Source organism: Marmota marmota, unplaced genomic scaffold, assembly GCF_001458135.2.
Source record: "Marmota marmota marmota unplaced genomic scaffold, marMar, whole genome shotgun sequence".
NCBI classification, from domain to species: domain Eukaryota; kingdom Metazoa; phylum Chordata; class Mammalia; order Rodentia; family Sciuridae; genus Marmota; species Marmota marmota.
The window spans coordinates 34621164-34629304 of NW_026000082.1; the positions used below are offsets into that span (position 1 = coordinate 34621164).

The window sequence follows — 8141 nt, forward strand, 5'->3', positions numbered from 1 at the left end:
AAAAAAAAAAAAAAAGGAAAAGCCCACCTCAAATGGTTAAACATAGAATTAACACATGACCTAGAAATCCCAATCCTAGGTATATATCCAAGAGAACTGAAAACAAATAGCCATACAAAAATTTATACAGGAATGTGTTATTTATAATAGCCCCAAAGTAGAAATAACCCAAATGCCCATTAACTTATGAATGGATAAATATAATGTGGTATAGTCGCATAATGGAATATTATTTACATAAAAAGGAATGACATACTGGTTTATACTACAATATGGATAACTGGAAACATTCTAAGTGCAAGAAGTCAGTCACAAAAGACAATGTGTTAAAAAATAAGTAAAAAATAAATACATAAGTGATTTGTTTATTTTTAAGATGATTAAAGCAATGTATTATATGATTTCTTATATAAAATTTCAAGAACAGGAAAACCTATAGAGACAGAAAGTAAATTAGTGGTTGCTTAAGGCTAAAAGAGGAGATGGGGATGATCGGTGGACAGGTGGTAATATCTTAAAAGTATGTGTTTCTCAAATATATGAAAAAATGTCCAACATCATTAGCAATTAGGGAAATGAAAAATCAAAACTACACTGATGTTTCGTCTCACACCAGTCAGAATGGCATCATCAAGAATATGACGAATAATAAATGTTGGAGAGGATGTGGGGAAAAAGGAACACTTTTACACTGTTAGTGGGATTGTAAATTATTGAAATTAGTATAGAAGTTCCTCAAAATACTAGGTATGAAACAACGATATGACTCAGCTATACCACTCCTTGGTAATCATCCTAAAGAATTAAAGTCAGCATACCATAGCAATGCATGCATACCCATGTTTATAGCAGCACAATTCACAATAGCCAAACTATGGAACCAGCCTAGATATCCATCAGCAGATGAATGGATAAATAAAATGCAGTATATATACACAATGGAGTTTTATTCAGCCACAAAGAAAAATGAAATTATCATTCACAGGAAAATGGATGGAACTTGAGACCATTATGTTAAGAGAAATAAGCCAAACTCAGAAGGTCAAGAGACATGTTTTCTCTCACATGTGGAAGCTAGAGAGGAAAAAGGGAAAGAAAGGTGGGGGGTGAACAAATGAAAAGGAAAGAGAAACCAGTAGAATGGAGGAAGGCGATCAGAAGGTAGGAGAAGGGAAATAGAAGAGTGCTGGGGAGGAATACTGGTCAGATTATACTGTGATACTGTGTGCACGTACTAATGTGCAACAACAAACCCCACCATATGTACAACTATAACACACCAATAAAAAATGTAGAGGAAAAAAAAATATGTGCTTCTTTTTTTGAGTGATGGAAGTGTTCTAAAATGAGATAGTGATGAGGGTTGCACAAACTTTGCGACTACTAAAAACAGCTAATTGCATACTTTTTTATAGTATGTGAATTATATATCAATTATTAAGAAAAGCCCCAAATCTTTTTTCCTTTTCTCTACCTCAAAAATCACAACTTACATATAAAAAGAAAATTCACTTCTTATCCTTTCCTCCTGTCTGTATCCTCCTACCTTGAACGGGAGGAGTATGTGGCTTCTGTTCCTTAAAAAACAAAGCATCCTGAGGGCCAGCTCTTCATCTCATTCATTTATTAATCCTCCTAGGTCTCCCAGGAGTGATGAATTTAGCAGATACTAATAATGATTACTGAACTGTTTCTTAATGAATAACAACATGACTACCTTGCATACATTATAATATTTTATTCCTATCAAAATGCTCTTGTTCAAACTTTTAAATTGCTTCAGAACTATCCTGTGAGGAATCCATAAAGCTATTATTATCCCCACTAAACAAGGGATAACTGAAGCACAACATTACATGATACTGAGGAAGAAGCATTGGACTGGGATCTGGGGTCTTGTGCTCCAAGCCAGCCTCTGCTTTTAACTGGCTGTATGACCCTTAGGGAGGCATTTCATTCTCTGTCTCTTTTTCCATCTGTAAAATGCAAAGCTGACTCAGATATGAGCTACAAAACTCCTTCCAATAACCCTCTCCTATGATTCTAAGGAGATATTACTATTTAGTAGCAAATAGAAGAGAGAATTTAAATCATTCTGTATTCTTTTCCTCTGGACATGTTGCCTCCAGCCAGGGTGACAACTAGACTCCCTTTCGACATTCTCAATTATGCAAAAGACATGCTCAAGTTTTCTTTAACTCTATTTGTGGTGGTTTTCCTACTGGAGCAATCCTATAGAAAAAAAATGCAACAAAGCTGTATTTTCAATTCATAAAGGTCACTAGAAGTAGCATAATAAGAATTGAGTTGTGGAATATAACAGATCTAAGGTTCAAATTCCAGCTCTGCCACTATTTTCTGTGTGACTTAACATTTCTTTTTTTTAATATTTATTTTTTAGTTGGACACAATACCTTTATTTTGTTTATTTATTTTTATGTGGTGCTGAGGATCGAACCCAGGGCCTCACACGTGCTAGGCGAGCGCTCTACCGCTGAACCACAACCCCAGCCCTATGACTTAACATTTCTAAACCTCAGTTTCCTAAATTAATAATACCCACCTATGCAGGGTATTAAGAAACGGAAGAGCACATGTGTAAAATGCCTGATACCAAGGCTGGTAAATGATACTTATTGAACATTCTAAATGTTTTACAAGTGCTATCTATCTCACAGATTCCTTATAACAGCCCTATGAGACAGGTGCTATTATTATCCTTACTTTACAGATGCAAGATCTCAAGCACAAAGTTAACTTACCAAAGTTACATAGTTATTAAACAGAGTCAATCTAGATATTCTGACCCCAGAGTCCAGACCATTGACAACCAAAAAATAATTATTATTACTATTTCTACTTGAACTACATCCAAGTCAAAATTGCCCTGGCTGAGGATTTAGCTTAGTGGTAGAACACCTGCTTAGCATGTGCAAAGCCCTGGGTTCATTCCCAGCACCAAAACCCAAACAAACAAACAAACGAAACAAAACCCTCACTCTGCTGGTCTCAAACACAACTTTAGATTGCCACTTCAGGGTCATGGACTAAGCTAGCACAAGGAGAGTTCCTAGAAAAGATGTGGCTTGTAGGAAGTCTCATCAGTGAAGCACCTTTGGAAATGTTCCTTACCACATTTGAGGCTCCTGACTCAAATGATCCCACTTGGGGTTGACTGAAGCTTTCTCTATAGAAGTCAATCCTAAGAAATTCTTTACTTTCTTGGGAGATTAAATGAGAACTCACTTTGATGCCTCCTCTACCTGAATGGACTTTATAGTCCCATTTGAGCTTTGTGAACATTTTTTTAGTATGTTTTCAGAACTTTGCTTTTCAGTGATCATAGTTTACCTGCGTTCTCCTAGGCCCACAATTATCATAAGATAGAAGGGAACAGAAAGAGAAAAAGAAACATATTTTGATAATGCTGTCCTCTCTCCACATTTAATGAAGAGCATCTAGTCTTGGACTTTACCTTTAATTTGCATCTTTCCAAATCCTGCCCCAATCAAAGTACTACCTCTTAGAGGCTGAAGTTTCACCCTCTAACTCTACTTAGCAGAAAGATCAAACAAAAATAAGCCAATCAATTTGGAAATGCTTCCTTTCTAACTCAGTTACATCTGTGCTACATCCAGATGTGTGACTCAAGAGGGAACCAGTAAGACAGCAGCCCCCAAACACTCAGGCCTCAACTGAAAAAGGTGCCCCAAAAGGGCTACCTGGCTCAAATTCTGAGAAAGGTTCCCTAAAGATTCAGAAATAAGCAGTTTTATTTTTCCTGAAAATAGAAAATGGGTTCATAAAAAAAAGACAAAACCTTACAAAAGTTCTGCCCTTCAAAGCCCTGGATAGCTCCCTGGGCAAGGTCTTATCCTGCTTCCCCCCACAACCCCATTCCCAAGAAAACGGGGTTAATACCTCCCCAGATGGCTACAGGGAGGATTAAGGTTCATTATTCTTGGCATCCAGCTCTGGCACAGCTCTAGTGTTTCTGACCTTGTTTGTGTAAAAGAAGATATTAAATATAAAAATGTAAACAGTGACCCCTGAATCTGGCTCTGTGAAAGTGGCTGAGAATTTGCTTTGCACTGGGCCTGAAGCTGCCTCCTATATTCTGACCTGTTGGCTACTTCCTCCCCTTATTCAGGCTTCAAGTTTTTAGTATTAGTCACTATTGTCACAAAGCCCTTTGAAGAGTCTGCTGCTATTACTAATAGTACAAAGAATGAGACCCAGAACTCTGAGGGGTTCACTCAGGCCCAAATTCACCCTGAGGAAGCCAATAAAGTGGTACTCCTTTACCCACAAGCCCTGGCTCTTGAGGGCAATCAGTGAGGTCCAGTAAAAAGCACATATTATATCATTCAGTCCTCATAAGCTCACTATAACATAGGTACCATCATAAGCCTCACTTTACAAATGAGAAAACTAGCTTAAAGATGACCTGTGACTTAGCCTAGGTCACCAAGCTAACAAGGAACAAACATGGGTGCAAATAGTATCCCTATCATCACTAGCTATGTAACCTCCAGCATATTTCTTTACTTTCTATAGTCTTAGTTTCTTCATTTGGAGATAATGATTATTTCTACCTTACAGAAGATTTCTGAGGTTTAAGTGAGATATTGTAAAAAAGTGTCTAGCAAGTGCCCAGTATATAGCAGATAATGAATACATGTCAGTTTTTATAATAAAAAAGATAGGGTGTGGGGCTGGGGTTGTGGCTTAGTGGTAAAGCGCTCATCTAGCATGTGCGAGGCGCTGGGTTTGATCCTCACCACCACATAAAAATAATAAAATAAAGGCATTGTGTCCAACTACAACTAAAAAAATTTAAAAAAAAAGACAGGGAGTTTGATATCATTTTCATAGAATCACACTATTTAAAATACTGAAAGATCACTTAGTTCAATTATCTGAGTATGGACCCTTCTATCACAGCTGTGAAAAATGCAGCAAAGAATCTGCTTGAAAACATCCAATGATGGGTGACTCACTCCCTCAGAAGGTAGTCCATCTTGTTTTTAGAAAGCCAAATTCTTCGCTAGGTGACTCGCTTAGGTATTTTCAATGATAACTATACTACTGAATATGAAGTGGTATCTCATTGCTGTATGAAGTTTCTTTTTGAGGTGACTGAAATGTGTTAAAACTATGGTGGCCAGGCATGGTGGTGCATGCTTGTAATCCCAGCTAATCCAGAGACTGAAGCACCAGGATCACAAATTCAAGGTTAGCATAGGGAACTTAGTGAAACCCATATCAAAATAAAAGGGCTTGGAATATAATCAGAGGCAGAGGGCTTGCCTAGTATGTACAAGGCCCAGGATTTGAGCCCCAGAACCATAAGAAAAAAAGTAAGTCAAATTTTCTATCAAATCAAAGACTACCCTCTTGGACTTTCTCTTCTTTAATCCTAGTGCTGCCATCTAGAATCATATAGAGAAAGCCCAGTTCCCTCTCTCCATGACAATTCTTCAGGCATTTTCAGGCTGGTATCATGTTTCCCAGGCTCTCTCAGCCTTGGTCTTTTCAGCCCCTTATCACATGTCATAGTCCCAAGAGGCAACTCAATATCACAAAGCAGACAGACCTGGGTTTGAATTCCAATCCTTCCTCTTACTAGCTGTGGGATTTTAAGCAAGTTTCTTAACTTCTCTGAATCTGTTTCTTCCTATGTATAATGGAGAAAATTATTCTGATTTCACAATACAATCATGACTGTTAAATAAAGTAAGAACACTACCTAGTACCAAGCCCAACATACATCAGACCCTCAATAAATGTCAGTCACTTTTTAAGACATATGCCAACTGGTAAATATCTCTCAAAGTAAATTAGCCAGAATTAACTATAACATGGGACTGGTTTCTAATGGCAACTTTCAGGACCTGGGTTTTTGAAGACATGAAAAAAAAGAAGAAAGCATGATCCAAGCATTCTATGGCTCCAGCAACCTTAAATGGCAGCCCAAAGATGTAGCGAAGAATCTAGAAAGATGAGAATGAAAGAAGAAAGGAGGGCTGGAGATGTGGCTCAAGTGGTAGCGCGCTCGCCTGGCATGCAGGCGGCCCGGGTTCGATCCTCAGCACCACATACAAACAAAGATGTTGTGTCTGCCAAAAAATAAATAAAAATTCTCTCTCTCTTAAAAAAAAAAAAAAAAGAAGAAGAAGAAAGGAAACAGGACAGATTTTCTGCTGTTATTGTTTTTGTTTTTGCACTGGGGAATGAACCCAGAGACACTATACCACTGAGCTATATCCCTGATCCTTCCTATTTATTTATTTATTTTTTATTTTGAGACAAGGTCTTTCTAAGTTGCTGAGGCTAGTCTTGAACTTTCAATCTTCTGCCTCAGCCTCCTCAGTTGCTGGGATTACAGATATTCTCCACTGCACCCTGTAATTGTTAAACCAGAAAAAGCAAGTATTACTATCTTACATGCTGTCTATGACTTTGTCTAAGACCCAGAACTGCATGTGTGGGCCATATGCCCTAATTTAAAAGGAGAGAAGAAAAATAAAAGTTAAGTAAGAATGAGGCACAGTCTGAGTCTTCCTCAGAAGTTGGCTCCTCAAGATCCACAGACATTTGCAAATGGGCTTTAATATCTTCAGTTGTGTTCTTCTACATCCTGAAGTCCAGGTGTGTGAAAACACTGTACAGAGGATGCTTGATGAATGACTCAATACTGAATTCCTTCCAGCTAGAAAAACTGCCACCTGTGTGACAATTCAAAACTGGCAAATAATAGTTAACACTATCATCATAAGCATTACACATATTCTCTCTCCCTAAGTGACCACCAGGAAAGAAGTTCCAGGCAGAAATATGGATTGTTGCTAAATTATTCTGCAGAGTTGATTCAAAAGCACTGTCTCTACAAGTTGAGATGTGACTTGAGCATAAGTGTATTCCCCAATAGGTCAAAAGGAAAAGGATCCCAGACTTCAAAACAGTGCGGTCACAAACTGACAGAAAAGGTTTTTTTCTAGGCCTGCAAATGAAATACGACAATCTACAACAAAGAAATCAATTGTTAGTCTCAGCCCTGTTATTCCTTGGTCTGTTTTAGAGGATCTGGGTATTACACTCAACAGTAAAAATTCAATTCTAGCTGGGCGAGGTGGAGCATGCCTGTAATCCCAGTGGCTGGGTGGAGGGGGGGGTGGCTGAGGCAGGAGGATCGTGAGTTCAAAGTCAGTTTCAGCAACAGCGATGATGTGCTAAGCAACTCAGTGAGACCCTGTCTCTAAATAAAATACAAAATAGGTCTGGGGATGTGACTCAGTGGCTGAATGCCCCTGAGTTCAATCCCCAGTACACCCCCCAAAAAAGATTCAATTCTATCCCTCAAAAGATACAAGAATTACACAGAAGAAAAGTCAGAACTCAAACCAGAAATAGCCTTAAGTAGTTCCTTCACCATGGTGAGCAGAAACTAACCACCCAAGGTTCTAAAGTACAAAAAAACTTAATGCAGACCACTGGGCATACCTGTGCCTTAGGTGGGGATTTCATAACCTCTTTGAATCAGAAGATGTCCTCAAAATAGTTTTCCCCTAGAACTGTTTCAGGCTTATTTTAAAAAGGAACACTCAACTGCCACTTTGCCCTGATTATCCATCCCATCCTTGGAAAAAGTGGGGACTGAATCAGGTTCCTAAACTCTCAAACTTGAGAAGAAAACTTTAAAGCCGCTTTATCACTATCTCAGGAAGTTAAAGAAAATCCGAAAAAAAACTTTAGGGAAAACAGTCATATTAGGCTATCAAACATAAGTCATAAGCTCCCATACTTCTTCTCTAGAAACCCTGGCAGGGGAGAGTAAGCCAGAGGGCACCAAGCAAATACAATCCGCCTGGCAAGGGGGTGTCCCACTGCAGTATTCAGAAAGAATGGATCCTGCTGGTTCGAAGTCTCTTCTATCTCCTCACTTCCTATTTACCCTTTGAAATGGGTACTGAATGGCCCATACCCAAGTAGAGATCCTTTGTACCGGGCGACTGGTGGAAACACCTTGACAAAGTTCAGTTTGGAGTCAGGACGGGCCACTGAAGTCATCTGCGGCTGCCAGAAGCCTACACACACACACACACACACACACACACACACACACACACACACGAGGGAGA

The 8141-nt window shown here is 38.8% G+C and overlaps 1 protein-coding gene across 2 annotated transcripts in view; it reads right to left on the reverse strand.

Moving 5' to 3' along the window:
- Positions 1-8106, reverse strand: part of Wdtc1 (WD and tetratricopeptide repeats 1) — a 66086-nt gene extending 57980 nt beyond the window's left edge. For both annotated transcript variants that reach the window (XM_015485436.2, XM_015485435.2), the window contains exon 1: positions 7985-8106. The gene's annotated coding sequence lies outside the window, so the exon portion shown is untranslated. The remainder of the gene's footprint in view (positions 1-7984) is intronic.
- Between the last annotated feature and the right edge of the window lie 35 nt (positions 8107-8141).